Source organism: Sphaerodactylus townsendi, linkage group LG07 (assembly GCF_021028975.2).
Source record: "Sphaerodactylus townsendi isolate TG3544 linkage group LG07, MPM_Stown_v2.3, whole genome shotgun sequence".
NCBI classification, from domain to species: Eukaryota; Metazoa; Chordata; class Lepidosauria; order Squamata; family Sphaerodactylidae; genus Sphaerodactylus; species Sphaerodactylus townsendi.
Genome location: NC_059431.1, coordinates 51,744,465 through 51,767,274, shown reverse-complemented (window position 1 = coordinate 51,767,274; position 22,810 = coordinate 51,744,465).

The window sequence follows — 22,810 nt, the reverse complement described above, 5'->3', positions numbered from 1 at the left end:
TAGAGGAAAACACCTTCCTGACTAATTCCACTTACTACACTTCCACTCTATTTATAAAAAGGGCCTCCTGCACATTTAAAAACAATGCAGTGCAAACAAGAGCATACAGAAAGTGAACTGTGAACTCTATTGTGTTTATGAATGTGCCATCCAGATCAGTTCCATTTGCTACAGCTTTATTTCCTCAGTGCTGACCCATTGGGAGTTCCCAACACTGACACCTTTCCTGGCACCCGCCAAAAGTTTTTAGACAGTGGGCGGGGCCTGGTTGGACGTTGCCTAGAAGGGTTTCTGCTTAGTAACAGGAGATCATATTGGCTATGCTGATTTTTTTACAAGTTGCTTCAACAGCAGTTGCCACCACTGCACAAAGGTATTCACAATTTGACTATTTATTTATTTATTTATTTATTTATTTATTTATTTACTTACTTACTTACTTACTTACTTACTTACTTACTTACTTACTTATTTGTTTATTTGTTTATTTGTTTATTTGTTTATTTGTTTATTTGTTATATTTTTAGACCGCCCTCCCCAGTAGGCTCAGGGCGGTGTACATCATAATTAAAACATACAATAAAATATAAAACAGTAGTTCCACCTGCAATTTAAAACAATCAAATGGTGACAATTCCCTCCCCCCAACCCCATCCACAGGGGGCCTGGATGACATGGCTATCCTGGCTGGCTAAAAGCCTGGTGGGACAGGTCTGTTTTACAGGCCCTGCGGAAACTTTGAAGGTCCCGCAGGGCCTGGTTTCCTTAGGGAGCCTGTTCCACCAGGTTCCACCAGCTTGTAGAGGCCAGCCGGATCTGTTTTGGGCTGGGGACTTCCAGCAGATGCTCCTCCAAGGAGTGGAAAGCCCTAGCTGGGCAACATGGGGAGATGCGGTCCCTCAGATATGCAGGCCCAATGCCGCTAACAGCCTTAAAGGTCAAAACCAGTACTTTGAAGATGGCCCAGAACTCGATAGGCAGCCAGTGTAGATGGTATAAGACTGGAGTGATCCGGTCCCGGCACGATGTTCCTGGCTGCTGCATGTTGCACGAGTTTCAATTTCCGGACCATCAACAAAGGCAGGCCAGCATAGAGCGCATTACAATAATCTAATCTGGAAGTGACCGTTGCATGGATCACAGTGGCCAGGTCAGAACGAGACAGATATGGGGCCAGTTGCTGCGCTTGCCGCAAATGATGGAAAGCTACCTGGGCCGTTTGAGTGACCTGGCCCTCCAACAATAGTGTGGAGTCCAAGGTCACGCCCAGGCTCTTGACGGACAAGGCTAATTGTAAGGCCTCGCCATCTAGCAATAGCAGGCAAAAGTCCACCAGTCTCTCCACCGTCCCAGCCACAGGACCTCCATCTTTGTAAGATTTAATTTCAGCTGACTTGCTCTCAACCAACCCGCCACGGCCTCTAAACAATGCTGGAGAGCTCCAGGGGCCACAGACGGGCTGCCCTCCATTGTTAGCACGAGCTGAGTGTCATCAGCGTACTGGTGGCACTGCAGCCCAAAACTCCGAACCACACTTGCCAGGGGGCGCAGGTAGATATTGAAAAGCATCGGGGAGAGGATCGCTCCCCGGGGCACCTCACATTCAATGGGGTAGCACCTGGAGTTCTCACCCCCCGATGTCACCTGCAGTCCCTGGTCTCGGAGAAATGAGGCCAGCCAATTCAAGGCCGACCCGCAGACTCCGATATCGGTGAGGCGGTGGACCAAAAGGTCATGATCTACCATGTCAAACGCTGCAGTGAGATCTAACAACACCAGCAGCGCCGACCCACCTCTATCCAAGTGCAGCTGAAGTTCGTCCATGATGGCGACCAACACCGTCTCGGTCCCATGGCCAGCACGGAAATCAGACTGGAAGGGGTCCAACACGTGTGCTTCATCCAGAAATTGCTGGAGCTGGTCCGCCACCACTCGCTCAATTACCTTACCCAGAAAAGGTACATTAGAGACTGGGCGGTAATTGGCCGGATCCTCAGGATCTAACAGTGGTCTTTTTAGGAGTGGGCGGACCACTGCCTCTTTAAGCCTACAAAGGGAATTTGTTGGTATGCAAGAAAATGTTTTAAAACAATATCTTCATTTTAAAGGCAAAGACTTTTCATCTGAAATATTGATGAGTTGTGCATGAACTCATTCCCTGACCTTTTGTGGTTGGCTCCATTTCCTGTGGAAGACATTAGTTATGCCCACCACTGTCTGTCAGAAATCCAAAAGTGCCTGCAGGCTCAAAAAGGTTGGAGGCCCCTGCTTTGTAGGAATGTCTTCCTTTTGTTTTACATTTTGTTTTACACATTCTGCAGAACAATAGAAGTGTGAGAGCTTTTCTCAGGCAGGCACAAAGTGGGAAATGCAGTGCTTGGCAATTGGCTATTAGTAACCATTTGCAGGATGGCTATTTCGGAGGACTTTGCACAGATAAATACACCTGTCATCAAAGGGTATACGGAAGAGTTGTTCCTTTAATTCCTGGTTACAGAAGATCTCCAAAATGAAGGAAATTCTGGTTATGCAAAACAACTAAGAACCATTCATTCTGCCACAGAATCTCCCTTCCCACTCAAACGGCATTGAATTTGCATAACTCCTTTCAGCAGAAACAGGATCCAGAGCAGGGCCTTTTTATTCCACCCCAACAGAACAAAGCCATTTAATCATACTGCCTGATATCTGCTAGTTTTTAGGCCATTTGGAAGTAGTATTTTAATTCCTGGTATACTGTACTCCATGGGGGCCAAAATACCCTAGTGGTCAAATGATATGTATTTGTAATTTGGTGTCATGAATGAAGAAAAATGAATGAACAAGCTTTTATATGGCTATACAAATTCAGATTCATGCATTCACTCACGTGCACAAATTTTGCATTTGGCTCATTAACTTGAAATGGCCACTTTGTTTCAGCTCTGTTGCTTTCTAATTTAGGGACACTGAATGAGAATAGGGTAATTAAAGAGAATCCTGTAATTACAAGCTACTCTAAATGCAACCTAGGCTACAGTGAGGTTTTTTTAATATAGCTGTACAGTGGAAAAATAAGGAATTTGTTGTTCCTTGGATCTTGCTGAGTGAAGAAGAGTAAAGAAGCTTCTACATATAAACACATATAATATTGTTTTAGTTAAACACCATATTACCATATCCTTGTTAATGCTCCTGTAAAGTTTCAAAAAGTTTCTAGCAATTCCAAGGTTTGTATTTGAGACCAGACTGACTAATAAGATTAATGGGAGGCATCCCATCCTCTACCCTTGCTTGTTCACAAGCACCAAATTTATCTACAGGTTAGGCAGACTGAAACCTAAAGCCTCAAAATCTAGGGGGTCTCTAGTCAAGGTATATCATATTTTTACACTGGTCTACTCTTCACAGCACAAATAAGATGTTTGGGGGGCATTTTAAAAAGAGGCAACTTTTTTTCTGGACAGCATAAATAAGATGTCCTGGGGACATCTTTTTAAAAAGTCACCTCTCACGTTTTGTCCAGACAGTACAGGTGTCAGAGGAGAAAGGAGGCTTTTTCTTGTCCAACTGTTAAGCTCTCTGGTCAGTTTCCTCCTGAGCTTGCACCTGACATTTGTGTGGTGCTGAAGGGATTCTCTTTACCTCTATTTGCTGAGGGCTTCCCCAGGACATTTGCTCTGCAGGCGCCAATCCTGAGCACCTTTTCAGCTTGAAGAGTACATAGTTGTAGGTTATGTTCCTTCATCAGCTACCCTATTTGATCAGTGATTCCCTTGATGTATGGTAGAAATATTTTTCCTGTGGTGGGCTGTTTCTCCTCAGTCTTCTGGGTTTCTCTTGGTCTTAAAGCTCTTCTAATTTCTGTTGTGGAGTAGCCATTAGCCTGCAGAGCCCAGTCTAGATGATTGATTTAATCAGGGAAAAGGTGATGTTCACAAATTCGTTTTGCACGATATATCAGAGTTTTGATTATACCCCTTTTCTGTTGTGGATGGTGGTTGGAGTTTTTATGTAGACACCAGTCTGTGTGAGTTGGTTTTCTGTATACTGTGTGGCCCAGTTGATGGTTGGGTCTGCAAAAGACCAAGATATCTATAAAAGGCAGTTTTCCTTCTTTTTCAGCTTCCATGGTAAATTGGATGTTTGGGTGGATGCTGTTAAGGTGGTCCAGAAAATTCAAGAGTTCCTCTTAACTAACTGTTCTTTCTCCGGGGGCTGTTTTTTTTAGACAGACTTGCCAGCTTTTCAGCATAGCTGCTGGTGGCTTCCTAAGAACCTCCAAGTTTGGTAAAGAGAAAAAATGGTAAAAAGGAAAAAAAAGTGTTGAGTAAAATAAGGACCCTGACGCAATCTTTATCAAATCCAAAGGTTCTTCTAAGGACAGTCACCAGTACCTATACAGAAAATTCAGTGACTTTACCTTAAACAGAGCCTAGAAAAATTCCCCACAGGCCTCAAAAGGAGCCTTTATATTTTTCCCCTCCCTCATGGTGGGAAATCTTTTTTCTGAAAGATTATCTGGCGCAACATAGGTTCAGTGTAGTCTCATTCCTAAAAGAACTACAATTAAGAACATAAGAACCTAAGAAAAAGCCTGCTGGACCAGACCAGAGTCCATCTAGTCCAGGGGTCAGCAATCCACGGCTCTGGAGCCAAATGCAGCTTTTTTGTCCTTGTGCTGCGGCTCCCTTGTCTGGTGCCTGGGAAGGAGGGGAAAGGATGCCGGAGGGAGGGAGGGAGGGAGGAAGGGAGGAAGGAAGGAAGGAAGGAAGGAGGAGGCAGGGAAGGAGGCGCGCTCGCTGCGTCCCAAGTGCAACTTGCCGTTGTTGGCATCTCCGCTGCTGTCTATCCCACCCGCTTGGGCAGGATAGACGGCAGTGGTGACGCCAATGACGGCCAGTTGCACTTGGGATGCGGCGAGTGCACCTCCTTCCCCACCCCCTCCTCCCTTCCTTCCTTTTTCCGACATCCTTTTCCCTCCTTCCCTCGTCTGGCACCTGCTGTCACCTGCTCGGCTGGGGCGTCCTCCGTAAGTGCAGCCATCCCTGCAACTTTCTTTGTCCATCAGCTTGCATGGCTGGCTTGCAGGCTGAAGTTGGGGCTTGGGGAGGCTGGGGGCGGGGCTTGGGGAGGCCAGGTCACACCCCCATGGCTCTCTGGGTGTTACAGGAGATAAAGGGGGGATATAAATTCAACTCTTCTTCTTCTTCTTCTTCTTCTTCCTCCTCTTCTTCTTCTTGAGTAGCATTCAAGGGAATGAATGGAATCAGTACAAGAAAGGGTGAAGTTGCCATACATTGTATTTAATAATGTATTTTGGTGTTACAATTCTCCTTACTACAAAGAGGAACAAAAATAGGAAAAATAAAACTGTATCAGCCATGTTCACTGTTCTTTTGAAGTTTTAAAATAAGCACAGTACTATTGACCTGGAGGACAGTTGAAAAAGAACAAGGCAAGTGCAAATTTAATGTAAAGATGCTGAAAAATTAGTAGATAAAAATAATGTTAAAAATAAGTTTGAGGACTCTTTATATATCCTTCATCAAACAAACTATGAATAAGCCTTACAAAAATTCCATACTTTATGGCAGGTGGTTGGCATTTATAACAACATTCTTGAAATATCTCTGATTTAGATAATTTAATAGGGTTTCCCTTCGCCCCCAGCATGTTCTGAAACTGTAGTTATGTCCATTACATGGAATGAGTAATTGTTCACATGACCAGAGTTGATGAGGCAGATATCAAGCTCTCTACTTAATAAGCTTACTCCCTTTGATGAAAACAAACACCCTCTCCAGTGACAGCTGATGTATGCTGGATACTGCAGATAAACAAGTACTTAAGATAGGTGCACAAATAAGAAGTTATACTTTAGAAATGATATTTTGATTGCTGATAAAAGCTTTAAACCACCATCCAGTTGCTCAGAGGAGCAGGCAAAAGGTATCCAAGCAATTTTGATGCAATGATTGTTTATTTTTTTGTTGTTGTGTTCTACTTGTTGGCATAAATGGATGACTCCAGGAAGGAACAATCGCATCTCAACTACCTGTAGCTCCTTATCTTTTCAAATGTCATGTAATTACTCTGTGTTTTACCCTATCATTTCTGCTTACTGCCCATCAATGTTATCTGCCAGCTGAAACTGTCAGGAGAGATGTGTTTTTCATTTGTGTGCAAATAAACAACATAAAAAAATCTTATGCTGATGTCAATCTGCCTAGATCTGGAAAAACAATGAACTCAACTGATGACTTTGTACATGCATCTTTATCGCAACAGTCAATGAATTTGTTTCTGCTTTGGTATCTTTGTAATTAGAACTTAGCACATTATGCATTATAATTAATGCTAGAGGGTTGCACCACTACAATCTATGTACATCCAATAATATGAAAATCATTATAGCTAATGCCATAGGTGCATAAGTGAAGAGATAGTTTAATAATAGTTGTCTGCAAGGATACTAACGTTCAGCTCATATTTTGTTTGCCTGTAGGGGTGTGCTGTGATTCATCTCATGAGCTTTTGCAGCTATGAAACATAGTATGTTTACCAGGTGACCAGGTTCACCACAAATTTGCCAACATTCCTAGATATATATCATTAATTCCTAGATATATAATCCATTAATTGATATTTCAACAGCCACCAGATCATACCTCTGGATACGCTGTGCTATGTCCCAACTGTAGGAGTGGCGTTTGTTTGAACTGGGCCTATACTTGCCTTGAAATAAAGTTTTAGATCAATAGTTCATGGACTGGTAGCTCTTCTTTACCAGAATAGATATTAAGTCATAGAATCATGAAGGTTTTGTTGGAAACAAACAGTTCTGAGGCCCAGTTGCAATCCAGATTGGCCTTCTTTCATCCACTCTATAATGATGCAGGGCTCAAGTCAATGAAGTGCCATAAAATGAATTAAATATTTGTCACATTAATACAAATGCCACAAGTGTACTTTTTGAATGATTGAAGACAGGAATTAGAGTGTTTGTCGCAGTTGATGAAAATAAGATGGGTACTAGGTGGCAAAATCCATGACAAAAGTCAGAAACCTGGTAAGAATTGAATATAAATTGAGTTGTAAATGAAATAATTTTTAAATGTTTGCTTTCCTCTACAGATCACTTGTAGAGAAGCACTTGAGTAGGATGTCATACCCCTGTCTTTTAAATGTATTACTTGAAATCTTCTTGACTTGAGAAATGCATGAGCCAAAAAAGAGGGAGGGGGAGTTTTCAGTGACTGTTTTGGTAGGATCATCTGATGAGGTAAGTGGGCTGAGAAAGTTCTGAGAGAACTGTAACTAGCCCAATGTCACCCAGCATGCTTCATGCAAATTCAGTTCACCAAATAAAAGTCTGTGGCTCATATGGAGGAGTGGGGGATCAAACTTGGTTCTCCAGGTTAGAGTCTATCACTCTTAACCACTCTCCATGCTGGCCCATCAGTCTGCTGTAGTTCAATCCTATGTAGGTTTACTTGGAAGTAAGCCTAATGAATTTAGCAACACTTTATTTGAGAGTGTGCAGTCTCACAGCCCTAAAAAATCATGCAAACGGGCAGAATTATAGCAGAAGACAGAGTGATAAAGTGAGGGATAGATTCTAGAGGCATGACTCTAAAACATCAAGATTTTTTTTAATGAACTCAGGTGAGTATTATTATTATTATTATTATTATTATTATTATTATTATTATTATTATTATTATTATTATTATTATTATTATTATTAGTTTAATTTAATATACCACCCTATCCCTGAAGGGCTCAGGGTGGTGCACAACATAAAAACATCATACATAAAATCATCACAAAAAATTTCACCATAAATACAATTAAAACAGCAGTTAATTCCTAATACAGCGTCCCATGAAACCCTTGCTTGAACCCTCCCCAGAAATATATATATATAATGGGTCCTGATAGTGTGAGGGACACATAGGGGCAGAAAGGAGGGGCAGGGGCAGGGGGCACCCTCAGCGGCTGGTCTCACCAAAGGCCCGGTGGAACAACTCGGTCTTACAGGCCCTGTGGAATTCTCCAAGGTCCCGCAGGGCCCGGACAGCTGGAGGGAGAGTGTTCCACCAGGCCGGCGCCAGAGCCGTAAAGGCCCTGGCCCGAGTAGAGGCCAACCGCGTCATTGAGGGGCCAGGGACTTCCAGTAAATTGGCCTCTGCCAAGCACAGAGGGACATATGGGGTAATGCGGTCCCAAAGGTACGAGGGTCCCAGGCCGTATAAGGTTTTAAAGGTCAACACCCACACCTTGAAGATGATTCGGAATTCAACTGGGAGCCAATGCAAGCGGCGCAACACAGGTTGAATGTGTTTTCGAAAGGCGCCCCCTGTGAGCAAACGAGCCGCTGCATGCTGGGCCAGTTTCAGTTTCTGAATCAAACGCAAGGGAAGGCCCACGTAGAGCGAGTTACAATAGTCTAGCCTGGAGGTGACCGTTGCATGGATCACAGTGGCTAGGTCAGTGCTGGAGAGGAAGGGAGCCAACCGTTGGGCTTGACAAAGATGGAAAAACGCAACCTGGGTAATATGGGCCACCTGGGTCTCCATTGAAAGAGACAAATCCAGGTGGACCCCCAGGCTGCGAACGGAGGAGTACATAATATAGTGAAGAAAACTCTTTCATTCTGCAGGCCTTCTCAACAATAACTTTAAATAAGTGAATGGCAGCAACACGATTAACTCCTTTTTTTTCTGAAGGCACCTCCACAGGTAGATAGGTCAACATTTTATTTCTGAGGAAAAGAAATATGAGAAAATTAGAACAAGCTGCTAAACAGTATTGATGTGAATACCAATTAATACACCAACTTTTGTAGCTTATATTCTGGATCTGCCATATTCAGCATAAATAGGAGAAAGGAACTTTTCAGACTGGTTGTGATGGGAAGTCTGTTACACACTGTGTCCAGTGAGAAGGGAATGTTTTAGTGGGGTATAAATTGTCATGTCCCCAGGTGGGGAACCAATCAGTAAGTGTTTGGGTGGAACTTGCTATACAAATGTGTAGTTGATAGTATAGTATTGAAGGTGTTTTTTTTCAGTCCAGGGAGTGATTCACATGGACAATATACCCCACTAAACTTTCCCTTCTCACTAAACACAGTGTGAAACAGACTTTTCTCTGTGATACACCTCTGTAGATGCCAGCCACAGATGCAGGTACAATGTTAGGAACAAGACCACACCAGACCACACCTACCACAACCAGTTGAATCAGGCCATGAAAGCCTTTGACAATACACTGAACTTTTGAGAGTCTTCTAGAAAAGGAATAATTTCTTTCCCGAAGTTGTTGGAAATGTTTTTAAGATGTTGAATAGGAAAGATAATAAAATTCTAAAAAGAAATGAACTGTGACAGAAATAATTCAGAAATATATTATTTCTATTGTACTTGTATTATCGATGTATGTTATAACAATTTATGTATGAAAGTTATAATGTAAGAGAAAATTTGAGAATTCAGATCAAAATAAATGTTATGTAGGAGAATATTTAAACAAGAATCCATATGGAGTAAAGAAAAATGATGGGAAAGTTCAGAGACACCCCTTTTGTTGGGTAATGCCTGTGGTGAATGAGGAGCAGAGGGGGCATCTCCTCTAAATATGCAGCCATTTCCAATTCCCACCAAGGAGAGGAGAGCAGATACTCAGGATTTGTAAGTCTCAAATAGGTTAGTAACCTTTCTCTGTTCATTTTCTTTTCTTAGGCTGATTCCGCATGGGCCAAAAACAGCAGTGTGAAAACAGTATAAACCCTTTTAAACCATTTTAAACTCTTTTACACTATTTTCACACCGTTTTCACACTGCTGTTTTTGGCCCTTGCGGAATCAGCCTTTGACTGTATCCTAGGTCTGGCACTGTATTTACTCTAGAATTGTATATCCTGGTCATAAAGTTGATTTAGCTAAGATATATTACCTTGATTTCTGTACTTGGCCTGACTGCACTTTCATGAATTGAAAATGTACCCCTACCTCATTTTACAAGCAGCAGCCAAAGGTAGAGGGTAAGAACTGGGAGGTGGTGGCAGTCCAACCAAAGGAAGTCTACAAATCCCCCTTAATGGAAAGTTGGGAACACAAGGGACTTCTGCTAAGATGACTGGTTGTCCTTCATCCAACCTAACAGCTTCTGTCCTAATCTCCAGACAAGGTTGCATCTCTGTCTCTTTGCCTGAGTGGGAAGTGAGAATATCCTGCTGCAGATTTGGGTGAAAGCATTATAATGTCGACTTGCCATCCAGACACAAAGAAGTTGCGTGGAAAGTGCAAGTACAGAATACTTGCAGAATGGGACTTTGTTAGTGTTGTCTTCCTGAAGTCACCCCCTGAACTTCCTGAAATTCTGCTCTTGTGTTTAAGTAACTCTTACAAATAGTGGTGGGAGGGCCAACAAGTTGCCCCTTCACCACTGAAAGTGCTGTTCTGCTCATGAAACTATAATTATGCCTGCAGAACATTGGCTCCAATCCTTTAAGATTAATTTCAGTCACTTCTACTTCTTCCATATTGATATGGATGTTTCCTGAGGACAGACCTCTGCAAATTTTTTGTAATTTTGTGGTTTGAAAAACATACATTTTGTGTTAGAGCTGCAACAAGGAAACAGCCTGGCATTTCTTAAGAGTTTTTATACTGGTGATTCTGAAGATTCACTGAACTGAATCTTGCCATTCACAGGCATCTACTCTCACATTCAAAGCAACTTTAAGGAATTACTTACTGAGTGAAAAAAGACAGTTTATTCCCAGATGATTGCTGATTTTCATTATTACTAACAACAGAAATAGTAAATACACTTCAGTTTACTTGCATTGGTTGAAACAGAGGCTGATTCCGCATGGGCCAGAAACAGCAGTGTGAAAACAGTGTGAAAACAGTATAAACCCTTTTACACCATTTTAAACCCTTTTACACCGTTTTCACACTGCTGTTTTTGGCCCATGCGGAATCAGCCTAAGTCTTTTACATAAAAATAGGAAAAATAATAGTTTCAAAAGATTACAAATTAAAATATGGCTGACAATCCTGTGAAGAACATTCAGGTAGCATACAAACTTTTACTTTTTAAAATATTTAGGTATTTTCAAAGAACTTGGCATTTAATTCTCGCCTGCAGAACAAGATTCCATTCATCTTCACAATGTTTTTAAAAGAGATGCTTGACAATTAATTTAATAATTTAGTCATCTACCCTTCTCCCTGTATTTTAGAAAATATTTTCTATTTTAGAAAATATATTCAACTTTTTAAATTTTTTAAAGAGCCACCAATAGGTTTTTTTTCAATTAAATCACTTGTGGGTGATTTAAACAACTGCTTCTGATCAGGAAGTGATTTTTTTAAAAAAGGAGAAGAATATATTAATCTCCACATATATACTATACAGCAACTTGCTTTTCCTGGAAAGAAAGTATTGATCTGGGGATGTACCTTCTGAAAATGAAATGTGTGAATAGAATATGATGAGTGTGCATCAAAAAAGTCCAACTATTGAAAGTATTGCTTCTGGACATACCCTTGATCCCACTAGGGGAGTTGAGCACATGTCTAATTGAAATCAATGTGAATTAAAATTGCTTACGTTTGTATGGACAAAAATGTCATAGTTTTAAAAGGAGAGAACAAATGGGAGATTAGTAGAATTCAATGAAGAAAATCTGGGAATTTTTTAAAGCAAAGGCAGAGTAATATTTTAATTGGGCTGTAGCAATTATGAGAGCCAACATAAGAACATAATTCATTCCTTCAAAATCATCAAATTCTTATAGATTTGATGCTGATGCTTGTTATACAGATGCCAAAGAGAAATATGATAATCAAGGCACTACATGACCAATGGCTTCTTGCTCATGCAGAAGCTTAATAGAAAACACTCAATCCATGGTAGGGGTGTAAAAAAGGGGTGTGCATTCAGAAAATTCAGAGACATGGCCCCACTCCCAAGCTTATAAAAGCAAAGGCCCCAGCACAGATCCTTCCAGTTGCTTCTGTCCTCCCAAGAGGGGAGGGCAGATGGGACTGCCGGCTGCCGGCTCGGAGCTGGCAGCCAGGAGGGGGCAGGGCTTGGTGGTGGGGGTGGGCCCCAAAGAACAGATGTCTCTGGGCACCATTTTCCCCAGTATGCCTCTGGACCCACCACAGAGGCAGCAGGTGGCAGAGAACCTGACCCACCCAGCATTCAGCTCCCCCTCGCACCTCTGAAGTCTATGTGGCCTTTGGAAGTGGTGCAAAGCCAAAAATTGGGCATCACTAAGCTGATCCCAGTGTTTACCTTTTCCCCCGCCACTCTGAGGTCCTTAAAGGTGTCAGCATTTAGCTCTGTCCCACCTCTGGAGTCCATCTGGGTTCAGCATTCAGATCTGCCCCACTCCCTCTGAACTCTACATGGGTCTTGGAGGTGACAGGCAGTACAGAGCTTAACATTGGGTTTAAGACTTCAAAGACTTGGGGGGATTGGGTTTAGTAAACCCAATTTTTTTTTTGGAATAGTTGAAAAAGGCCAGGGGAAAAACTCATACTGGTATGGGGGGTTGACTTTTTGCATTAAATCTAGGTCTTTCAAACCCAAAACCAAAAAATATCCTCCTCCAAATAATACACAGCTCTAGTATGAACTTCAAAAATGCTAATGTTATTTTCAAATCTAGATTTAAAATTTAAAGAAAGAGAAACTTTGACAAACCACAGTTTGGCAGACTAGCTTCTTCTCTTTTCTTACCCATTAATGTGCCCTGACAAAACATACCAGAAATTTTAGGAGATAAGTTTTGTTTCCCTCGCTTGCCACTTGTTACTCCACTCAACACATCTAATTCCTCACAGTAGTTTTCCATTTAAAACAGTTTTGTGCATGATGAAACATGGAGCATCTCTCTCTTCCTCTATTGAATCAAGCTAGGAAGGATGCACAAGTGATCACACTCTATGGACCTTGGAGCACAAGTGAAGCAGAATGAACATATTTAGAAAAAAGATTACACATTAGAAAATAAAACCATTAAAAACAAAAACAAAATGATGCTCCAAAAAAAGAACAGGCAACATTTGAAAATCCTTATAATTAGTGTAAGAAAGCACACAACTACCGCTAACGACCAATATGTTAAAAATGAAATGCGTATAAATGTGAACAGTAATTGACTGACAGTGTTAATGTGCCAAGGAAAAAGAAACACAAACAAGGGCCAACTTTAACAGGAAAATCATTATAAATAGTACCAGGTGATTTAAAACAACCTATATGGCAGTGCATTTCCAAGACATTTGGATTGATATTTCTGTACTAGTACACAAATCAAGAAATAACATTTTGTAATCCCTATGCTCAGGTTGTTACACACTCAGTGATTAAGTACCTGTGAAAACTCTGGAGGTTAGCCATCTAGTTCAAGAGACCCTATAAAGTATTGGCTGATAACTTTGATTTGAATAGCATTGCTCTTCCTTCCCATCCATCAAGGTGGCTTGTGCCAGATTTCTCTCAATGAATAATGTAATTGACTGTCATGTGTAAAAAAATTCTTTGGTTGAACAAATATATTAAAAACCATCCACAGAAGAAAGTTAGTCTAAATGTTATTAGAAAAATGAAATAATTTTTGCAAAGAAAAGTCACCTCTTCCACCTTGTGTCCTCAATATTTTAGATTAGTGTGCTGAACACTTGCTTAGATAACAATCACTCTTATCTTTAAACATGCCACTTTAGACTCCGATGAACTCATCCTACCATGATTAGAGGTATCAGCATATGCAATAATCTTTGGCAAAGCTCCCAACATATATACTTTATTTAGTTGTTAGCTATGTAATTAGTATTTCTAAATTTGGAAATGGAGTAGCTTCAAAAACGAAATAGCTGAAGAAGGGAAATGAAGAGAGAAAGAACTTGGGAAGAAGTTAACAAAGAAGGTTAATTCATAGGAAATTAATTATCTGAGGAAAGCATGCATTGCCCTGTACAGTAAGTGGTGTTACATATGGGCATCCAGAGCATCTTTCACTGTCTTTTCAATTGCATGTATCATTAGCAGCAGATCTCTGTGAAAAAGGCATATTTTAAAATATTTTTACTCCTCTGTTATAAGTTCTTTTTTTAAAAAAACCAGCCAATTAGTATTATTATTGAAATATAAGGTATCATTTCTCTTATTTTTTCTTGGGGTTTCATAACAAAATTATTATTTGTGTAAATGGCTTCCCACAAAATGTTCTGAATGTGAACACATAAACTGTGGTTCAAAATATTTACAATGGCCATTCTTACCTCTACCTGGCTCTCTTATACTCTTAATAAATGGCAAAGTCAAAGAAAGAAGTTGAGCTAGATTTAGTGTAGTCATAAAACAAAAGCATCTGCAATGTACCCTTTTTCTGTCATTAACTTTACAATGCACACACACACACACACACACACACACACACACACACACACATGAATGGAAGTTAAGTTACCAAGAACAAAATTATCAGTTGTGAATAAAATGAGAAGTAGGCTAGGGAAGGGACAATTGGGAGAGACAAAAGCTGATGAGGATATATCTTTTTAATGTATAAACAGCACTTGGCTGAAGCAGACTATTGTTATTCAGTGAGAAGGGTGCAACTCCATTTACGATTCCACTGTATATCATATTAACTAGTTTGGGTTTGTGTTTACTCAGAAGAAAAGTCCAGTGACTTCCATATCCTTTCATTTTAAAAGCTACTTTTACACATTTATTATATCTCCTATCTTCAAGGAGCTTAATGCTTTATATATTTATTATATATTTATATATTTTTAAATTAGTTTTTGTATTTTGCTTTATCTGTTCTATTTATTGATGTTTTGATGTGTTTGCACTGTAAGAATTGATTTGCTATTCATTGCTGCTGTTATGATTATTATCATTGTTATTGTTATTTATATTGTATTATTATATTGTTGTGTACCACCCTGGGAAAAACTGCCTGATGAACTATACTTCCCAGGAGACCTTGTGAGTCCCAAGGTCTCCTGGGAATTGTAGCTCCTCGGGCAGTTTTTAGCCTGAACTGTAAATAGGTCGCTTTTTTCAGCCTCAAAAAGTATTTTAAAAGAAAAGGAACATAGGCGAGTATGGAAAGGGGGCGGGATGTGTGTGTGCCGTGGGGGGTGCTGCAGGGGAGCTTCGGGGGCGTGGGGAAAAGGGGGAGGGGCCGGGGGCAATTTTCTGCCCCCAGGCATGTCCCCGGTGCATGACACACACCCCGCGCTCTTGGCGCTCTGCCACTGGGTTAGGGTGATCTTTCAGGGAGATTCAAAGCATGTTGGGATTTGAATCCAGACTATTCTATTCCTATCTGATGACATTCAAGACTGTACCTCTTCAAACTATTCACTGGATTACACAGTAATCAAGGGAAGCATTGCTAGGATTGTGGTACTATATTGTGCTTCTGTTTTATGCTTTTGCTTTCATTTCATATTTTATCTCTCTGGCTCATTCCGCACATGCAGAATAATGCACTTTCAAACTTCTTTCAGTGCTGTTTGAAGCTGTGCGGAATAGCAAAATCCACTTGCAAACAGTTGTGAAAGTGGTTTGAAAACGCATTATTTTGCGTGTGCGGAAGGTGCCTCTATCTTAATGAGTATGGTTTCTATTTGCCCACTTATGGCAGAAAATCTCCTGCCATTGCCCATATCTGCTGGATGCTGAGCTGAAGGAGGAAACTCACCAGCCAAATGGGATGGTACCACAATAATTGTTCCCCTGCAATGATGCAACTTCCAGTGCAAACTACAAATGATGTTACCATGCTGGGGATGTTGCTCTGCTAGGATGTCACATCCCCTGATGTGATGCTGTAACTTCCAGATTGCACAGAAGTTGCATCATCACATGCACCCTTCATTGGATAAGTTCCCACATCTTCCTCCAGCTGCCAGGAATGAGGATTTTTTTCTTGTCTTTCTAAGGATATTACACTAGTCAGGGATCTGTATACACAACCAACTGAAATGGTTCCAAACTGGTGTCCCAAAATATGTGTACAGGATGCTCTACATGTCAGACCTGACATGGGAGATTGATTTGGGTAACACAGGCAGTAACTGATATAGGAGATCTCTGACTGATAACTTGTAGTTAAGTAGACTTTGGTAGACTAGTGGTCTATTAGGCAGCTTAGGCAGCAGTAAACAATCTTCCCATATAAGTATACAGATCTTTCATACATATACTTCCATATAAGTATATAGATCCATTATCCTTATAAGATTCACCAGAGCCTATCATAGTAGTAAGGGCACATTGTTGCCATACAGTCATTAATAATGAGACCTCTACTGATTTATGAACAGGAAAATAATTTAAAAAAGCAGGAAATGTAAACAATATACTCCAGTCAATCAATTTTATTATTATTATTTTACTGGAGATACCAAACTGTCTTTAAATTAGTAACTTCCCTTCTTGTGTATCTATCCCATAAAGCCACAATTTTCTCCTACTATAGTAGCTACATCATTCTCTTCCTTTAAGAAAATGTCCACTCTGCATATATGGTATTATTGGTTAATACTGCCACAATATATTTAAAGTAAGCCTGCAGGGAGAGCGCAAAATTGAGTTTAATATCATGAGGGCCAACCCTGCTGATTGTGTTATTAATTTCATATTTAATTCAAGAATAAGCCCCTTTTTAAAATCATATTTGAAAACTGTCATATAACCTGCAGCACACTGGAGTGGAGTACAATAAAATGAGAGCTCCTTTATTCTCAATGCATGCCAAGTTTCCAACAGATTAAATGGACCATGATTCTACCAAGAATTGACTAAAATACAAATGAGTGACTTAATACTTTGGACTAGTGTTACAGTTAGTTTAAAAATGTTAAGTGGTGTTTGTATCCTTGACACCACATGAAGAGAGATTAGGATAAGCTTCTTTGTGTGACTGTAACAAGAATAATGAAATTAAACAGCATTGTTTACTATTAAGCATGCAATAAGATGGCAGAATGTTAAATAAAGCTATCAGTTTAAAGGAAGGTGAGGAGCAGAGTAATTAATTCTAGCATTATTATATAGTGCTTATTTAAAATATCTCCTTCAATTTTTTCTAATGCCCACCTCACCTTGGCATCTAATCCTCAAATAAGCAAAGGAAACTTTTAAAAAAGTTAATCATGTCTTTGGCATTTGTGTCTCAGCTACTAGATATCATGATCCTCTAACTGTATGTGCAACAAAGAATAATTTTTGAAACTACTTGCTGTAGTAATTAAATGGCTTTAATCCTCTGTTATAAATAAATGACATTTTCCTCAACAGAAGCATTTAATGTCCATTGTGAATTCATTCTAATTGATCACTGAGACCTTGGAAACCAGAGACCATGGTATTAAGCTGGGATATGGAAATGTAGATTTAAATTCCTGTTTATCTATGGAGTACACTGACAATGCAAAACTGTGCAGAGTTATTCCAGTCTAAACGCACTGATTTAAATAGGTTTACAGTGTAAAGTGAATTAAAAAAACATTAAAATAGAACAGTAGCTTACCCACATATAAACACAAGATTCAGGGAGCCTATATTTATTTTATAAATTGCCAAATAGGATTTCGATGTTCAAAGGTAGTATACCTATGATTATCAAATGTGGAAACAAATAACTGGGAGGTCTGTTGAGTAACACTGCTTTTGTATTTTGTGTGTAGTCTTCCATGATAAATCTGAAGGCAAGTCCCATCCAAAGCTGGAGGGGTGGGACATAGTGCCAATGCAGCTCCAAGAGGTTTTCCAGCACTGCAGGAAGCAAGAAAAACCTCAGAAACTCCCCCACTGTCAGAAAGTCCCACAGAGTTTACAGGACTTACTCGACGAAAAGGGTAGCATAAGTCCAAGGGCCGGGGTGCAGTGTTCCCAAGCTTAAACCCCCGGAGGGAGCCAACTAATATCAGTTGTTACCTAGCTTAACAGTATGAATATTTTTCTCAAAATAGCAATGGGGAAATAATTCAGCTTGGCAGTGCGAGAGGCAGGCTTGGTGGGATATTTTAGACAACTATACCAGAATTGGCTTTTGAAACGTTCTACAAAGAATGCAAAGAGACCAAATGGTAGTTTAAATATTTTTATAAAGGTTTTTGGTTGCAATACAATCACACAGTGAGATGTTGAGAAGCATACACACAGTTCCTACGTGATATAAGCAAGGAGGAAAAGATAGGTTTGGATGATAGAGTAGGAGGGGAGCGGGGGATTTATATATTATGTAATTTCTGCAGAGAAGTTCCAGAAGAAGGCAAGGATTCCTGTGACAGCATGGGAATCCAATGCGAAGGACGATATCGTGTCTCAAACCAACTATACCAAGGGAGTTTAGCCAGTAAAGAGCTCTGGGGCTAGGGTGCACAGTAGTTTTATACACCTTTGCACAGGTAGGGGTGGGCTCAGGTAAGTTTCAGTTTCGTTTTCCTGAATCTGCTGGGATTTTCCTTGTTGGGATTGATGGCTTGAGCTAATCAAAGGCTCATCTACTGTTGCTAAGTGTTTGGATAATAGAGTCAATTGTTCCTTGATTATATCAAGGGAGCTCTGAATGGCTTTATGCAGAACATGAGAACATAAGAACAAGCCAGCTGGATCAGACCAGAGTCCATCTAGTCCAGCTCTCTGCTACTCGCAGTGGCCCACCAGGTGCCTTTGGGAGTTCACATGTAGGATGTGAAAGCAATGGCCTTCTGCGGCTGTTGCTCCCGAGCACCTGGACTGTTAAGGCATTTGCAATCTCAGATCAAAGAGGATCAAGATTGGTAGCCATAAATTGACTTCTCCTCCATAAATCTGTCCAAGCCCCTTTTAAAGCTATCCAGGTTAGTGGCCATCACCACCTCCTGTGGCAGCATATTCCAAACACCAATCACACGTTGCGTGAAGAAGTGTTTCCTTTTATTAGTTCTAATTCTTCCCCCCAGCATTTTCAATGAATGCCCCCTGGTTCTAGTATTGTGAGAAAGAGAGAAAAATTCTCTCTGTCAACATTTTCTACCCCATGCATAATTTTATAGACTTCAATCATATCCCCCCTCAGACCCCGCCGCTCCAAACCACAGAGTCCCAAAGCGGCTGCAGCCTTTCCTCATAAGGAAGGTGCTCCAGTCCCTCAATCATCCTCGTTGCCCTTCTCTGCACTTTTTCTATCTCTTTGATATCCTTTTTGAGATGTGGTGACCAGAACTGAACACAGTACTCCAAGTGTGGTCGCACTTAATTTGGCTTTATATAAGGGCATGACAATCTTTGCAGTTTTATTATCAATTCCTTTCCTGATTATCCCCAGCATAGAGTTTGCCTTTTTCACAGCTGCCATACATTGAGTTGACATTCCCATGGAACTATCAACTAAGACGCCCAAATCCCTTTCCTGGTCTGTGACTGATAGCACTGACCCCTATAGCGTGTATGTGAAGTTTGGATTTTTTGCCCCTATGTGCATCACTTTGCATTTTGCTACATTGAACTGCATTTGCCATTTCTTAGCCCACTCACCTAATTTATCAAGGTCCGCTTGGAGCTCCTCGCAATCCTTTGTGGTTCTCACCACCCTACATAATTTGGTATCATCTGCAAACTTGGCCACGACGCTACCCACCCCTACTTCCAGGTCATTTATGAATAGGTTAAAGAGCACTGGTCCCAATACGGATCCTTGGGGGACACCACTCCCCACATCTCTCCATTGTGAGAATTTCCCATTTATACCCACCCTTTGTTTCCTGTTCCTCAACCAGTTTTTAATCCATAGGAGGACTTCCCCTCTTATTCCTTCATTGCTGAGTTTTCTCAATAGTCTCTGGTGAGGAACTTTGTCAAAAGCCTTTTGGAAATCCAAGTAGACAATGTCCACTGGTTCCCCCTTATCCACATGCCTATTTACATCCTCAAAGAACTCTAGTAAGTTTGTAAGACAGGATTTGCCTCTGCAAAAGCCATGCTGACTCTTTCTCAGCAGGTCTTGCTTTTGTACATGTTTTATAATTTTATCTTTAATGATAGATTCTACTAATTTACCAGGAACAGATGTCAAACTGACTGGCCTGTAATTTCCCGGGTCCCCTAAGATCCTTTCTTAAAGATTGGTGTGACATTGGCCATCTTCCAGTCTTCAGGGATGGAGCCTGATTTCAAGGATAAGTTGCATATTAAAGTGAGAACCAGCAATTTCATGCTTGAGCTCTTTAAGAACTCTTGGGTGAATGCAATCTGGGCCAGGGGATTTGGTAGCATTTAGTTTATCAATGGCTGCCAGAACTTCTTCCTTGTCTACCACTATCTTCGTTAGTTCCTCGGATTCGCCTCCTAAGAAGCTTGGTTCAGGTGCAGGAATTTTCCTCACCTCCTCTTGGGTGAAGACAGATGCAAAGAATTCATTCAGCTTCTCTGCAATCTCCCTGTCATCTTTTAGCACACCCTTTGTTCCTTTGTCATCTAACGGGCCTACCGCTTCCCTTGCTGGCTTCCTGCTTTTGATGTACTTGAAGAACTGTTTGTTGCTGGTTTTGATGTTCACAGCCATGCGTTCCTCATAATCTTTTGCCTCCCTTACAGCTAACTTGCTTCTCTTTTGCCACCATTTGTGTTCTCTCTGGTATTCTTTATCAGTTAATTTGGACTTCCATTTTCTAAAAGACATCTTTTTTTCCGTAATAATTTCCTCAACGTCCCTTGTTAACCATGGTGGCTTTCTTTTGGACTGGGTGCTGCCTTTCCTAACCTGTGGAACACATTCCAGTTGAGCTTTTAAGACTGTGTTTTTAAATAACCTCCAAGCATCTTGGACAGTTTTGACTCTCTTGATTTTCCCTTTCAGCTTCCTGCGCACTAACCTCATCTTTGAGAAATTTCCCTTTCTGAAGGCGAATGTAACTACATTAGTAGTTGTCACTTGTTCGCATGCAGAGATACTGAATCTGACAGCATTGTGGTCGCTGTTCCCTATCGGCTCAACAACACTGACTTCCCGCACCAGGTCCTGGGTCCCACATAGAATTAGATCTAGGATCACATCTCCCCTGGTTGGTTCTACAACCATCTGCTCTAAGCCACAATCATTTAGCATATCCAGGAATGTTCTCTCCTTACTATGACCTGAACATGCATTTTTCCAGTTTATATGGGGATAGTTAAAATCGCCCATGACCACGACATTTGTGCTTTTGTTGGCCTCTCTAAGTTCTTTTTCCGGCTCAGAATCCTCTCTATTAGCTTTGGTCAGGGGGACGATAATATATTCCTAATGTTAAACTATGCTTCACCCCTGGTATTGATATCCACACTGCTTCTGTAGAGGAATCAGCTCCCCCTGCATTGTCTATTTTATGTGACACTATGCTCTCTTTGATGTAGAGGGCCACCCCACCCCCCCAATACGCCTCTGTCCTATCCTTCCTGTAGAGCCTGTAACCTGGGATAACAGCATCCCACTGGTTCTCCCTCATTCCACCTTCATGTCTCTGTGATGCCCACTATATCAATGTCCTCCTTCAAAACTCTGTACTCCAGCTCCCCATTTTAGGTCAATGCTTCTACTATTAGCATAGAGACACTTGTATACTCTGTCTCTGTCCCTAACCTGGGATTTATGTGTTTTGCCCTCTAGCCTTTTTGTAGACACTATCACTTATCACATTGCTATGTTCCTCACTTGTATGTGGTTGATTTAAAAAAACCTCCTTCTCTGTCTGCATCCCCATGGACTCTGTATTCCAAACGAAGTCACCTCAGCTCCTGTCGGCTTTCCCCAGGAATCAGTTTAAAAGCTGTTCTGCCACCTTTTTAATGTTGAGCGCCAGCAGCCTGGTTCCTCTTTGGTTAAGATGAAGCCCGTCCCTTTTGTACAGGCCTGCCTTATCCCAAAAGGTTCCCCAGTTCCTGACAAATCTGAAACCCTCTGCCTTGCACCACCTTCTCATCCACGCATTGAGACCCTGTATCTCCGCTTGCCTAGCTCGCCCTGCGCGTGGAATAGGTAGCATTTCAGAGAATGCCACCTTGGGGGTCCTGGATTTTAACCTTTTTCCTAGCAGCCTAAATTTAGCTTCCAGAACCTCCCGGCTACATTTCCCAATGTCATTGGTACCAATGTGGACCACAACTGCTGACTCCACCCCAGCACTGTCTAACAGCCTATCTAGACGTAGCGTGACATCCGCAACCTTCGCACCAGGCAGGCAAGTCACCATGCGGTCATCACGCCTGTCACAAACCCAACTCTCTATATTCCTGATGATCGAATCACCCACTACAAGGAGCCCCCCACCTCCCCGAGGGGTATCCTCAGTGCGAGAGGATAGCTGATCACCAGTTAAGGAAGGGATCCCATCTAAGGGAGCATCTTCCCCCACCTCAGACTGGCTTTTTTTTTCTACATGCTCAGAGGCGCCGATTCCGTGCCACCTGACTCTCGGATGGGTTATTCGGACGGGAGGGGGGGAAAGGATCTCAGCCCATGCTCAGAGGCCCTGACTTCTTCTGCCATGCCCACTGGGACTGGCGGCAGATGCCACCGAATCCATCCATTTCGTCATCCGAGCGGGACGCTCCACAGTCAGATCTTCCGATTTGCAGATCGACCCTAGCATAGAGTAGCTCCTTGGAGTTTCTGCCCAGGTATTCAAATTTGGCTGAGGGTTTGAATGGATTAGGAAAGGATTGATTGTTAGGGAGATTGTATCTGAAGGTAGAGGAAATGCAGGGAAGGAGTGATTGTTGAGGAACTGGTTTCTCAAAGCAGAGTAAATGTACAGCCTAGT